The following is a 14,202-nucleotide window of genomic DNA, read 5'->3' as shown; positions in this document are numbered from 1 at the left end:
GAAAAAGAGAAAAATTAGCCTCAACGTTGAACCAATGATAAACCAATGACAAACCATCAAACCAATATTAAATTAAGAATTTAAACATTTTGGAGACAATTCAGTGAAATTTGAGCACCTTTAAATTCAGCTCTGGCACAAATCCTACTACTACTAAGGCCAACAATGACTTGCTACACCTTTCAGAAACCAATTATTGACACACACACACACACACACACACATGTTGCTGCCTAAAGTAATTGCTTCACTCTGCTGCATGGCAGGGACAGTCTTGTTGAAATGATATTAGTTATAATAGGAGACTTAATGGAAAGAGAGTAACTTTAGCTAGATTGCACCTCAGGTTACCAAGGCAGTATAGTGAGGACACCCATCAGTCCTGGTGTCACTATGAAATGGTGAAATGAAAAAGGCTATTAAAACATCCTCTTCATCTTAGCAGACCTCTGAGGCTCTAGGGGAAGAAACTGATGGTACAACGTTTATTACGTTCATTTATGAATTGCATGTTATAAAGCATCTCAAGGTAGAGCAGTTCAGGTGGCTTAAGTATCACACCAAATATAATCGAACATAGTTAAGAGTGCATAATCACACCTATTGAGTAGTGGTGATGGCGCTGAGGAGAGCTTACTTCACCACCACAACTGCATCCAGCAGAACTCTTTCAGGTGGTGAAGGAGCTGGTGGGATCTTCGCCAGAAAAACATAGCCCTGAGCCCTCAAAAGCCTTTTGTGATACGTTTGCAAGGCACTTTGATGGGAAAATCACTCACATCCAAACCAAACCTAACATCACAGCTGATATTAGTCGAGGAGGTGGCTTGAGCACCATCTGATCAGATTGTACCATTGGTCTCACCTGAAAGGTGATTTTCATAGGAGTGGGCCATCACTGCGGGTAATAGTTCCACCTATCGTGCGAAGGCAAGAATGTCAAGACTAGGGGCGTCAGGCCCCTCCCACTCTCCAGTTCATTCGTAGCGAGTCTAAAAAGAGATATCTAAAAATACAAGAACAAGGCCAACAGGCCCGCCAGGAAAATAACATAATAGTCACATGCATAACAACATGACTCTATCATAACTACATAACAGAACTAAAAGTCTTGACTTCACTCTTACATTTAAATATAATAGCGTAACAATAACATGTAACCCATTTATAAAATCTCTAGTCATCCTCCAACTGGGAGGGTCGTGATGGCCCACTCCTATGAAAATCACCTTTCAGGTAAGACCAATGGTACATTTTCCATAGGAGGTGGGTCATCACTGCGGGATGTACCAAAGCAGCCCATACAGGGAGGGACCACCCACGTGTTAATCCTCATTAAGAACCTGTTGCAACACTCGTCTGCCAAAAGATGCGTCAGCAGAGGCATAACGATCAATTTTATAATGCCTTATAAACGAGTGTGGGGTAGACCAGACTGCGGCCCTACAAATATCGGCAACAGGAGCATTAGTGGCAAAAGCAGCCGAAGTGGCAGCTGACCTGGTAGAATGAGCCGTTATACTAGCTGGAACTGACAGCTTCAGGGACTCATATGCTAAAGTAATGCATGCCCTTAACCAACGGAATAAGGTAGAATTGGATACTTTATGCCCCATAGACCTTGGATGAAAGGATACAAACAGAGACTCCGTTCGTCGAATCTCTTGGGTCCTAGACAGGTAGGTCTTGAGAGCCCTCTGGACATCTAACGAATGCCAAGCCTTCTCGAGAGGATGGGTAGGATTCGGGCAAAAGGAAGGCAAAACAATGTCCTGGTTGCAATGAAAAACTGAATCGACCTTGGGACGGAAGGAAGGACCAATCTTCAGCACAACAGAGTCCTTATGGAAGACGCAGAGGTGTCGAGCAGAAGACAATGCGCCCAACTCCGAAACACGTCTGGCAGATGTGATTGCGATCAGAAACAAGACCTTGAAGGACAGTATGCGTAGGGGCACAGTCCTGATGGGTTCAAACGGAGGGCGTTGCAAAGCCTGCAGAACTTTCGGCAAACTCCATGAGGGGAACTGATGGACAACAGCCAGAGAGCGTAGGGCGACTCCCCTCAAAAAATGTTTGATGAACGGATGTGAGGAAATATGATCTCCAGGAGAGGACACTGAGAGAATGGACGACAGAGTGGACGCATGTCGACGTAGAGTGTTGGGTTGAAGTCCCATCATAAAGCCGCTATGGAGAAATTGCAGCACCTGATGCACAGTGGCCTGGGATGGATCATGGTGGTGGGACTGACACCACTTGGAGAAAGCCACCCAGGTATGTTGATAAATACGAGTGGTAGATGGTCTTGTCGAGGCCAAAATAATATCAATCACAGCGTCAGACAGTCCAGCTGACCTCAAATGTCCCCGTTCAAACGCCACGCTGTTAGATTGAGCCAAGTAGGGTCCTGGTGCAGTACTGGACCCTGGGATAGGAGGTCTGGCCTGACTGGAAGTGTCCAAGGATCCATCATTGACATTGCCAGAAGATCTGAGAACCACGGTCGGCGTGGCCAAAACGGTGCTATCAGAACCAGCTGTGCCCTCTTGGTTCGCGCCTTCCTCAAGGTTTTGGCTAACAATGGTATGGGAGGAAAGGCGTACAATAGACCGTCTGGCCACGGTGTTGTCAGAGCATCCACTGCTTCTGCTGTTGAGTCCAGGTATCGGGCAAAGTACCTGGGAAGCTGGCAATTGCAACTGGAAGCAAACAGGTCGACCGAGAGGATGCCGAAACGACACTGGAGACGATGGAAAATGGCTGGATGAAGTTTCCATTCTCCCGGAAAGATCTGTTGTCTGCTGAGCCAGTCTGCTGTCACATTCCAAATCCCTCTGAGATGTTCTGCTTTCAGGGATTGTAAATGTTGTTCTGCCCAGACAAAGATGAGGGAGGCTAAGTCCTGCAGAGGACGAGACCTGGTGCCCCCCGTCTGTTCAAATGTGATTTTACACACGTGTTGTCTGTTTGAATGAGCACATGGTCCAAAGGGAACAGAGACTGAAAATGACGTAGAGCTAAGTGGACAGCTTTTAGCTCCAGCCAGTTGATGCTTTGAGTTTGCTCTGCGGTGGACCAAACCCCCTGAACGTACTGGGAGTTGCAGTGGGCTCCCCAACCGATGAGGCTGGCATCTGTGGTTACAACAGTTCTGCGGGGTTCTCTGAACGACGTGCCCTTGGAGAGGTGTTGAACCTTGGTCCACCAGCGGAAGGAGAGGCGCAGTGCGGGGCTCAAACGAACTTTGTGATGGTTGGAGCTGGCAATGTCCTGTTGAAATGGCAACAGAGTCCATTGAAGGTGCCGAGTGTGGGCTCGAGCCCATGGCACAATGTGGATTGTAGAGATGAACATTCCGAACGGTCTGGCGAGAAGCATGACGTCTGCGGATGTTTGTTGCATCAGGGACCTTGCGATGCTTGTGATGGCAGTGATGCGATCTGGAGCCAAGAAGGCCATTGCCTGCAGGGTGTCCAACATTGCCCCTAGATGTAATAGGCGTTGGGTTGGTTGGAGATGGCTTTTGTCAAAGTTGACAAGCCAGCCGTAGGCATGCAAAACATTGAGGGTGATGATGAGCCAGCTCCTCAGACTTGGCCCGTATTAGCAGATCATCCAGATATGGGTAGAGATGAACCCCTTGGGTCCGGAGATAAGCCACTAGGATGAGTAGCACTTTGGTAAACACTCTTGGAGCAGAGGAGAGGCCGAATGGCATCGCTCTATATTGAAAGTGCTGGTGGCCAAAAGCAAACCGAAGAAACTTTCTGTGGGCTATGCAAATGGGCACATGGAGATACGCTTCCTTAAGGTCGATAGAAGCCAGGAAGTCTCCTTCATGCAGACTCTCCGTAATGGAGTGGAGTGATTCCATTATGAACCTGCGATATGTTACAAAACGGTTGACAAACTTGAGGTCCAATACCGCCCTCCATGATAAATCTCGTTTTGGCACAGCAAATAGGAGGGAGTACACCCCTTCCGACCTCTCAGTTGTGGGGACTGGCTCTATTGCCGCTATGTCCAAGAGGTGTTGTATAGCTGTCTGCATGATTCTGTGCCTGGCTCGTGCCCTTGGGCAAGGGGACGGATGGAATCTGTCTGATGGGATTGCCCAAAACTCTATGGCATAGCCATGACTGAAAAGCTCCCTGATCCAGGAGACCGTAGTGAGGCGCAGCCAACGGTCTCCAAAATGAAGTAATCTGCCACCTATGGGCAGTGTGTTAATACTGCTTGCGTTGGCGAGGACCTCCCCTATATGAGGATGATGAGTTGCCCCTGCGCCCTTGATACTGACCTCTGACCTGGAAGCGTCGGTTCCAGGAGCCCCTGAATAAAGTGGGGTCATAGGATCTGAAGTCGCGGCCTCGTCCTCCTGGCCGCGTTCCACGAAAGGGCTGGTTAGTACGGAAGGAAGGGAATCGCCTGAAAGGCCTGTGGTCGATGTTCTTGACAGTGGCCAGAACCGGTTTGTGGGCGTCTTTTGGATCAACCAGCACTGCCTTTAGAGCTTCCTCGCCGAAGAGTAAAGATCCGGAGTAAGGAGCCCTGGACAGATTCATTCTGGCCGCTGAATCAGCCTGCCAGTGGCGAAGCCAGAGGGTCCGTCGCGCGACTATCTGAGCTGTCATGGCTCGTGCCCCCAATTGAGTAGCATCCAAGGTGGCATCGGCCACAAAGGCTGCTGTCTTACGCAACTTTATCAGTGACATTCTGAGGGCGACAGGATCAGGGTTAGTGTCCTCTAGAAGATCATCCAGCCGCATCATAGCTGCTCTGGAGAAAATGGAGGCTGAAGCGGAGGCACGCATGGAGAGGGCAGTGGCCTCGTGATTTTTGCGGAGGGCGAAGTCTATTCGACGCTCAGTAGTGTCCTTTAGTTGGGATTCCCCTTCCCTGGGCAAAAGAGATCGTGAAACGAGGCGAGCGATTGGTTCGTCTATGCCAGGGACGTCTAACTTGGTGGCAAAGTCCGGAGCTAGGGCGTAAAGCCTGTCAGCCAGGTTCTTGAAGCGGCGAGATTGAAATGGGTGAGCCCATTCTTCAGAGGCCAATTTGGCAATTGGGTCCGGCACCGGGATGTAGTGTTCAATAGGTGCAGGGGATTTGAGAACCTTGGCCCCTTTGATGGCTGGGGTGGAAGAAGTTGAAGGCGCAGTCTGGAGACCAAGGGTATTAACTACCCTGCGTGCCAGGGGCTGATAGTCTGAGGCATTAAACAAACGATACGATGTATCCTCCTCATGATCTGAATAGTCGCTCCAGTCATCTCCTTCAACGTGGTCAGTGAAGGTTGACTCCTCCACATACGAGGCTTCGTCAATACATCTGCCTCTGGCTACATCAAAGGGATTTGGTGAGCAGGAAGGATGAGCTTCATGACACGCACATTGGTCCATGTTGAGTTGAGGTATGGCAGGAACTTGTGGTAGTGACTGCATTTGGGTGAAAAATGCCAGCATGGCTTGAAGTTGGGAGAGGAAATCAGGGGACAGCTGCAGCCCGGTTGTGGCAGATGTTTGTGCCTGAGTAGGTATTGGAGCAGATGTTTGGGGCGGTAAAACGGAGGGAGGCTGGTTATGTGAAAGCTGAGTGGGAAAGCCAGCAAAATCCTCCTCGTCAGAGGAAGCAGCAGGGGAATGAAATATATCGCTTATGTGTGCCTGAGTAGCTGTGGTGGTGGCGGTGGTTGGCACAGAGTCATAGCGTGGACGCTTTGGTTTGCTATGGCTGGAAAGATGTTTTGTCTTAGCCAGTGCTTTAACATGCTTAGACTTAGTCGCCTTAGAATATTGTGGCTTGGCTCTTTGTGACATGTCTGGCTGATCTGGTATCATATTGGCTGATTGCGACATGTCTGGGTGTTCTGCCATCTTATATTAACTTGGGTGCAGTACACGGCCACAGAGGGGGCAGGATGTAAAGACCCGAACTGGCACAGTGTACGACCACAGAGGGGGTAGAATACACTGGCAGATGGCTAAGTGCACGGCCACAGAGGGGGCAGGATGCACTGTGGTATCAGCGTTAGTATAATATAGACTGTATTTTAGGCTTGGTACACGGCCACAGAGGGGGCAGGATGTACAAAATATAGTTCAGATTAGTGCTGTAGGCTGGATTTCAGGCGTGGTACACGGCCACAGAGGGGGCAGGATGTACTGAATATAATTCAGATTTAGTACAAGTCAGCCACTGATATTAAAGCTCCAGCCTTGCTGATACTGAATATAATTCAAATTTAGTACAAGTCAGCCACTGATATTAAAGCTCCAGCCTTGATAATACTGAATATAATTCAAATTTATTACAAGTCAGCCACTGATATTAAAGCTCCAGCCTTGATGGTACTGAATATAATTCAAATTTAGTACAAGTCAGCCACTGTAAATTTGTGTGTAAGGAAGCCCTGTAAGTCTGTCTACAACACACATACAGATAACTTGCAGGGAAGGTATCCGTTGGTTAATAAAGGGTTAACAAAAAAGGCGGGAAATTTGAATTCAACAAAAATGGCGCCCGGAAAAAAGAGCGGGAAAAAATGATCCAAAAATGGCGGAGGGGGAAGAAGCAATGGCGGCTGACTGGTAACGAACTGGGGGAAGGGCTGCCCAGCACAGTCTCGCAGGGGGAGGCGCGGGGTCGATAGTCGCACTTGCGGCTCTAAAAAACCCCAAAAGGAGACTGCCGAGAGAAGCCTGTGTCAGGAAAGGCAGTAGGAGGGAAGCCGCTGTCGTCGCCGAGTAAAGAGCTCTCCGCGGCGAAAATTAAAGTCACGGAGAGAGAGGGAGAAAGAGAGGACAGGAAGCCGCAGCCGCAAGCTCCCACCTGGGAGAGAACCACAGCCACGGTCTCTCCAAGAGCTCCTCAGAGCGCTGCTTGAGACAGCCCAGCACAGGAAAAAATAGAGCCGCGAGCTCCCGATGGATGCAACAGAGCCAGGGGGAAAGCTCAAAAGCGGACAAAAACGAAGAGAACCGCAGCCGCGGTCTCTGAGGGGACCCTCAAACAAGCCTCAAACAAGTAAGGGAAATAAGCTTAATAAAAAGCGGACAGAAACTAAGAGAACCGCAGCCACGGTCTCTGAGGGGACCCTCAAACAAGCCTCAAACAAGTAAGAGAAATAAGCTGAAATAAAGGCTCAAAAAATAAAAAGCTCAAAATTGGCCAAGAAACGTAAAGAACCGCAGCCGCGGTCTCTGTGGGGACCCTCAAACTTAAATGGAAAGTTAAACACAAACAGGGAAAGGAAGGACTTGAAGACAAATGAACAGACAAATACACGAAACTTAGCTAAAAGCTACTTGCTACGCTATAGATCCAATCTTGTTCGTACGAGGCAAGAATGAACTGGAGAGTGGGAGGGGCCTGACGCCCCTAGTCTTGACTTCAAAAACATTCTTGTCTTCGCACGATAGGTGGAACTATTACCCGAAGTGATGGCCCACCTCCTATGGAAAATGTCTCTGATCAATTTCAGTTACTGAGAGCCACGGACAATTTGTTTGGTAGTGTTCGACCTATCACATGTACACAGGGTATCACCAACATGTCGTCCCACTGCTGAAAGAATTGCACTGGCTGCCCATTAGCTACTGGGCCAAGTTCAAGGTCCTGGTTTTGCTGTACAAACCCCTATACAGCTTGGGATCAGGATACCTGAAAGATCACCTTACCCCTTATATACACAGTCGATCACTACTCTCTGCAGGTGAGGGCCTCCTGCAGATACCATCTTATCAGGAGGTCCGTTCCGCACAACATTGGAAGCCGACTTTTAGTGTAGTGGCACCTACCCTTTGGAATTCCCTTCCCTTAAATCAATGATTCTCAAACGGTGCGCCAGGGCACACTGGTGCGCTGCAAGAGGTGGCTAGGTGTGCCACGAATATTATGAAAGTATATTATTAAGTTATTTTTATTCACAGTTTAAAATATATTAATATAGTTTTAATTTTGTACATGAAGTGCGCCAGAAATTTTTTATGTTTTACAGTGTGCCACGAACCAAAAAGTTTGAGAACCACTGCCTAAATATTAGATAGCCACCATCTGTTATCTTTCCAACACCTACTGAAGACCTTCCTCTTTCAACAAGCCTTTTACGTAGAGAGCTTATCTCAGTCTGTGTCTGTATTGGAATTGCTTTTTAAGATGTTTTTAAAGCTTTTTTTAAAAAAGATGTTTTTAATGTTTTTAAATATATTATAATATATTTTAAAGTCTGTTTTTATGATGTTGTATAGTGTTTTGCCACCCTGGGTTCCTATTAGGAGGAAATTTGTTGTTCTTCTTTAGCTTTACTCTGATTTTCGATATTACCAGTTCATGATCTGTACTGCAGTCTTCTCCTGGTCTTGTTTGGTGATGTCAACGTGTATAGTCATCTTTTCAGTTGCTCAAAAAATGTGTTTTCAAAATGTGTTTTGGTGTGTGTTCAATTTCTTCCTGTACTTCTGTGTAAAGCCTCTCCAATTCCTCTTCTTCTGTGTTTGTCGTTGGAGCATAGACTTGGATGATGGTTATGTTAGTAGGTTTCCGTTTAATCTCATTGATATCTCATTTGCTACCGGGCCAAGTTCAAGGTTCTAGTTTTGGTGTACAAAGCCCTAGACAGCTCGGGATCAGGATACCTGAAAGACCGTCTTACCCCTTATATACCCAGTCGATCACTGCGCTCTGCAGGTGAGGGCCTCCTGCAGATACCATCTTATCAGGCGGTTCATTCTGCACAATATAGGAAATGGGCCTTTAGTGTGGTGGCACCTACCCTGTGGAATTCCCTCCCCTTAAATATTAGGCAGGTGCCATCTCTGCTATCTTTTTGGCGCCTTTTGAAGACTTTCCTCTTTCAACAAGCCTTTTAAGTTGAGACCTATCCCAGTCTGCGTCTGTTGCTTTTAATATGTTTTCTTTAATAATATGTTTTTAACCATTTTTTTGTTTTCAAAGATGTTTTTAAAGCTTTTTTAAAATGTTTTTGTTGTCTTGTTTTAATGTATTTTAAGGTCTTTTTAAGATGTTTTAAAATTTTTAGCGTTTCTGTTTGCCGCCCTGGGCTCCGGCTGGGAGGAAGGGCGGGATATAAATCAAATAATAAAATAAATAAATAAATATCATTCATTTCTCACTATTAAAGCAACCCCATTTCTTCTTAATTTCTCATTTCCTGCATAAAATATTTTGTAGTTGCCTTATTGAAAATATCCCATTCCCATCCATTTTAATTCACTCACACCAAGTATTGTAACATTGATGCATTCCATTTCTTTCTTGACAAGTTCTAACTTTCCCTGGTTCATGCTTCTCACATTCCATGTTCCTGTTGTTCCTAATTTGGTTTATCGAGTGGCTGTAGTGTCCTGACACCCATAATGCCCACCCCATCCCCCAATAGCTAGAATGAGGTATTTCAGGAATGAATGTTGTGAACTCCCAAAGGAATGGGGCAGGCAGGACAGGGAAGAGAGAAAGAGAAAATATTGCAATATTTCCTATATTATTTATTTATGCATAAATATATTTGTATACCACTAATTCATTTTAAAACATCAAAGCGGTTTACAACAAGTTTTTAAAAAAACCTTACAGTAAAAAACCAATAAAAATACAGTAAAAACAGAGGTTAACTATTGCAAAAAGACATCATCTTAATTGCCTGCAGAAGCCTGGCAGAACAGAATGGTTTTCAGCAGGTGTTTAAAGGTTGAAACAGAAGGTGCCTGCTGAATGTCTGGTGGCAGAGCATTCCTGAGAATTAGGCAAATGACACTGAAAGCTCAATTTCATGTTGATGTTAAATGAGCTTTGCCAACTCTGGGGACTACCAAAGACGTTCCTGCAGATAATTTCAATGATCAAGCTGAGATATAAGGCACCCTGGACCTCAATTATTTCAGGTCTTTGTAACTACATTTCTTCCTATATGACATTGTAAGCTGTCACAATGTCATGCTGTTATATGGCATGATGGTGGGGCAGGGCAGGGCAGCAAAGACTGCTGAGTGAACAGGTGGGCTAACCAGTGGAGGCAGCCCTGCAGGCCATATCAGCATCAGCCGCTCAGGCTCCACCAGCATCGGCTGCTCAGCTCCATCAGCGATGGAACTCCCAGCTGCAGCAGTGATGGAGGTGGAGGATATTGTGGCAACAGAGGCAGCTGTGGCAGCGGTAGCAATGGAAAAGGAGGCCACAGCAGGTGGGAGGGCTGTGGCCTGGGTGGCCCAACAGTCGAGGCAAGCATGTTGGGGTGGGGAGTGTAGGTGCCTGGGGGCAGGTGGTGGCAAGGGGGAGTGTGTTTGTGTGTGCACAAGACAGAGTGTGTGTGTGTGTGTTGTGAGTGTTTGGGGGTGCCTGTGGTGTAAGTGCATCTGTTGACCATTGAACCGCACTGTCACTGAGTCTGTTCTCCATCAAGTCTGAAAAACTGTAAGCAGGGGGAGTTATGTCTTTGCCCAGTCTGGGAACAGACTGCCAAGGCCGTTGCTATGGTAACCATCGCGATAGACTGGGAAAAGTTCTAGCAGCTATCTGTGTTAAGCTGTGTCTTCTGTGTATTGCCTCTGAACTGAGAGGTTCTCTTCTGTGTTTACCTTTGGAGAGAGATGTACCAGAAGGGGGGTGACTGAAGAAACTCTACATGTATTTACTCTTAAGCCTTTGGCCATAATGTCTTAATAAAGACTCTTAACATGATCTAATGCTCTGAAGAAGTTTCTTGCTCAACTTAACTCCAACGTAATGAATGCTGTTTCACACAACAACGCACACACGTCAACAGTGTGTGCACAAGACAGAGTGTGTGTGTGTGTGTTGTGAGTGTTTGGGGGTGCCTGTGGTGTAAGTGCATCTGTGCGTGCTTGGGGGTGCCTGGGGTGTGTACCTGTGTGTTTGGGGGTGGGAGTTGGCAAGTGAAGCGAGCAGGGGTGCAGAGCCTCCCTAGTTAAAAATAATAAAAATTAATAATATATTCACTCAATTACCTTGTATTCCATCAAAAAAGCATTCCACTTGCTCACAGGGCAGCAGGCATAACTATCATCTTTCAGCAGAGTTGTCATGACCCAGGGCTCATCCTTAAAGGAACATGGATTCTGAGAACACCTCAGACTGGGAGGAGAATGTGTCCTCTGAACCAACTGTGATGCCACTGTCTCCACTTTCTAAATTATGTTTCCCTCTCTAGGATGCACACCTTAACGTGGTGAGGGGGTTTGAGAGTGCTGAAGAAGCTGAGAGCAATGCCGTCAGGAGTCTAGACCAAGAGGCTAGACTCCTAGCAAGGACACCCAAGGTGGAATGGTCAAAGCTGAGATACCAGACTAAAATACATCCAAACTCAGAGGAAGGCAATGGTAAACCACCTCTGAATATCTCTCACCACAAAAACCCTATGAACAGAGTATCCAAAATGCAACACAAGATAGTGCTAGAAGATGGGACCCCCAGGTCAGACACTCATCAAGCTACTGGGGAAGAACAAAGGAGAAGCACAAGTAGCGCTGTGACTAATGATGCAGCTGGGTCAAAGCTGAAAGGAAGCCCAGAGGCTGATGCACACAGATGCGAAAGGAGAGTCCGGAGTTGTACGACGCACACAATAGGAACATGGAATATGAGAAGCATGAACCAGGGAAAGTTAGAAATTGTCAAGCAAGAAATGGAACGTATCAACATTACAATACTTGGCATAAGTGAATTAAAATGGGAATGGGACATTTTCAATCAGGCAATTACAAAATATTTTATGCAGGAAATGAGAAATTAATCAGAAATGGGGTTGCTTTAATAGTGAGAAGTGATGTAGCAAAAGCAATTAGGAGCTACAACACAAGGTCTGAGTGAGTGATATCAATAAGATTAAACAGGAAACCTATTAACATAACCATCATCCAAGTCTATGCTCCAACAGCAAACACAGAACAAGAGGAATTGGAGAGATTTTACGCAGAAGTACAGGAGGAAATTGATCACACACCAAAAGAAGATGTGCTGATAATCATGGGAGACTGAAATGCAAAAGTAGGGAACAGAAAAGAACTAGGAATTGTGGGGAAATGGGGCTTAGGAGACAGAAATGAAGCAGGAGAAAACTTGTTGAATTCTGTGAAGCCAATGATTTTTTTCTTGCCAACACAGTTTTTGAGCAACCAAAAAGATGACTGTACACGTGGACATCACCAAATGGTCAATATAGGAATCAAATTGATTAATAATTGGTAGCAGAAGATGGAGAAATTCCATACTTTCTGCGAAAACAAGACCAGGAGCAGACTGCGGTACAGATCATGAACTGGTCATATCGAAAATCAGAGTAAAGCTAAAGAAGACGAACAAAGCAATCATCATGCCAAAATACAATTTAACATCCCAGAAGAATATAAGGATCAAATAAGGAACAGGGTTGAGGCTTTAAACTTAGTTGACAGAGAACCAGAAGAACTATGGACTGAAGTCAGACTCATGATCAGGGAAGAATGCAAAAAGACAATACCTCTTGTTAAAAAGAGAGAAAGACCTCAATGGATGACTGAAGAAACTCTTAAAATGGTTAAAGAGAGAAGAAAAGCAAAAGCAAAAGGAGATAGAAACATGGTCAGAACTCTAAATGCAACATACAGCGACTACGGACAAAGAGAACTATTACAATACTTATTGTATAGAAATAGAAGAGGACAACAAAAAGGGTAGAACAAGAGCCCTATTCCAAAAGATTAGAGAAATGAAAGGGAAATTTAAACCACAAGTAGGGATGTTGAATAATCAACAGGGGAACACACTGACGGACTGAGATGAAATAAAAGGAAGATGGAAGCAATACACTGAAGAACTCTATAAAGGAGATGACAGGATGACAGATTCATTCACAGAGGAACCGTATGATGAAGAACCAGAAATTTTAGAATGTGAGGTGAAAGCTGCTCTTAAAATACTTGGAAGAAACAAATCACCAGGAACAGATGGCATACCAATAGAGTGGCTACAAGCTACTGAGACTGAATCTGTCCAAATCTTGAAAAAAATCTGTCAAGAAATATGGAAAACTAAACTATGGCCCACAGACTGGAAGCATTCAATATACATCCCAATTCCAAAGAAAGGGGATTCCAGGGAATGCAGTAATGATCAAACTATTGCCTGAATATCTCATGCAAGTAAAGTAATGCTCAAGATTCTACAACAAAGGCTTTTACCATATATGGAAAGAGAAATGCCAGACGTCCAAGCTGGATTTAGAAAGGGAGGAGGTACCAGAGATCATATCGCAAACATACATTGAATAATGGAACGGACCAAGGATTTTCAGAAGAAAATCACCCTGTGCTTTACAGATTACAGCAAAGCCTTCGATTGTGTAGATCATGAAAAACTATGGAAAGCTTTAAAAGAAATGGGGGTGCCACAGCATCTGATTGTCCTGATGCACAACCTATACTCTGCACAAGAGGCTATCGTAAGGACAGAATATGGAGAAACCAATTGGTTCCCAATAGGAAAGGGTGCGAGACAGGGGTGTATTTTATCACCCTATTTATTTAATATATACACAGAACATATCATACAGAAAGCGGGATTGGACCAAGATGAAGGAGGTGTGAAAATTGGAGGAAGAAATATCAATAATTTAAGATATGAAGACAATACCATAATACTAGCAGAAAACAGTAATGATTTAAAATGAATGCTGATGAAAGTTAAAGAGGAAAGCATAAAAGCAAGACTACAACTGAATGTCAAACATAATGTCAACAGAAGATTTATGTAACTTTAAAGTTGACAATGAGGACATTGAACTTGTCAAGGATTATCAATACCTTGGCACAGACATTAACCAAAATAGAGACAATAGTCAAGAAATCAGAAGAAGGCTAGGACTGGGGAGGGCAGCTGTGAGAGAACTAGAAAAGGTCCTCAAATGCAAAGATGTCCTCAAATGCAAAGAACACTAAAGTCAGGATCATTCAGACCATGGTATTCCCAATCTCTATGTACGGATGTGAAAGTTGGACAATGAAAAAAGCGGTTAAGAGAAAGATCAACTCATTTGAAATGTGATGTTGGAGCTTTGCGCATAACATGGACTGAGAAAAAGACCAATAATTGGGTGTTAGAACAAATTAAACCAGAACTGTCACTAGAAGCTAAAATGATGAAACTGAGGTTATCATGCTTTGGACACGTCATGAGAAGACATGA

At 45.1% G+C, this 14,202-nt stretch overlaps 1 protein-coding gene across 11 annotated transcripts in view; it reads right to left on the bottom strand.

Moving 5' to 3' along the window:
- LOC133376937 (sodium/hydrogen exchanger 10-like) overlaps positions 1-14,202 on the bottom strand; it is a 238,936-nt gene that overhangs the window by 93,158 nt on the left and 131,576 nt on the right. The window lies entirely within an intron of this gene.

The sequence above is a fragment of the Rhineura floridana genome, chromosome 2, assembly GCF_030035675.1.
Source record: "Rhineura floridana isolate rRhiFlo1 chromosome 2, rRhiFlo1.hap2, whole genome shotgun sequence".
Taxonomy (NCBI): domain Eukaryota; kingdom Metazoa; phylum Chordata; class Lepidosauria; order Squamata; family Rhineuridae; genus Rhineura; species Rhineura floridana.
The sequence above is the reverse complement of the archived record's forward strand: the minus strand, read 5'-3'. Positions and strand labels throughout refer to the sequence as shown.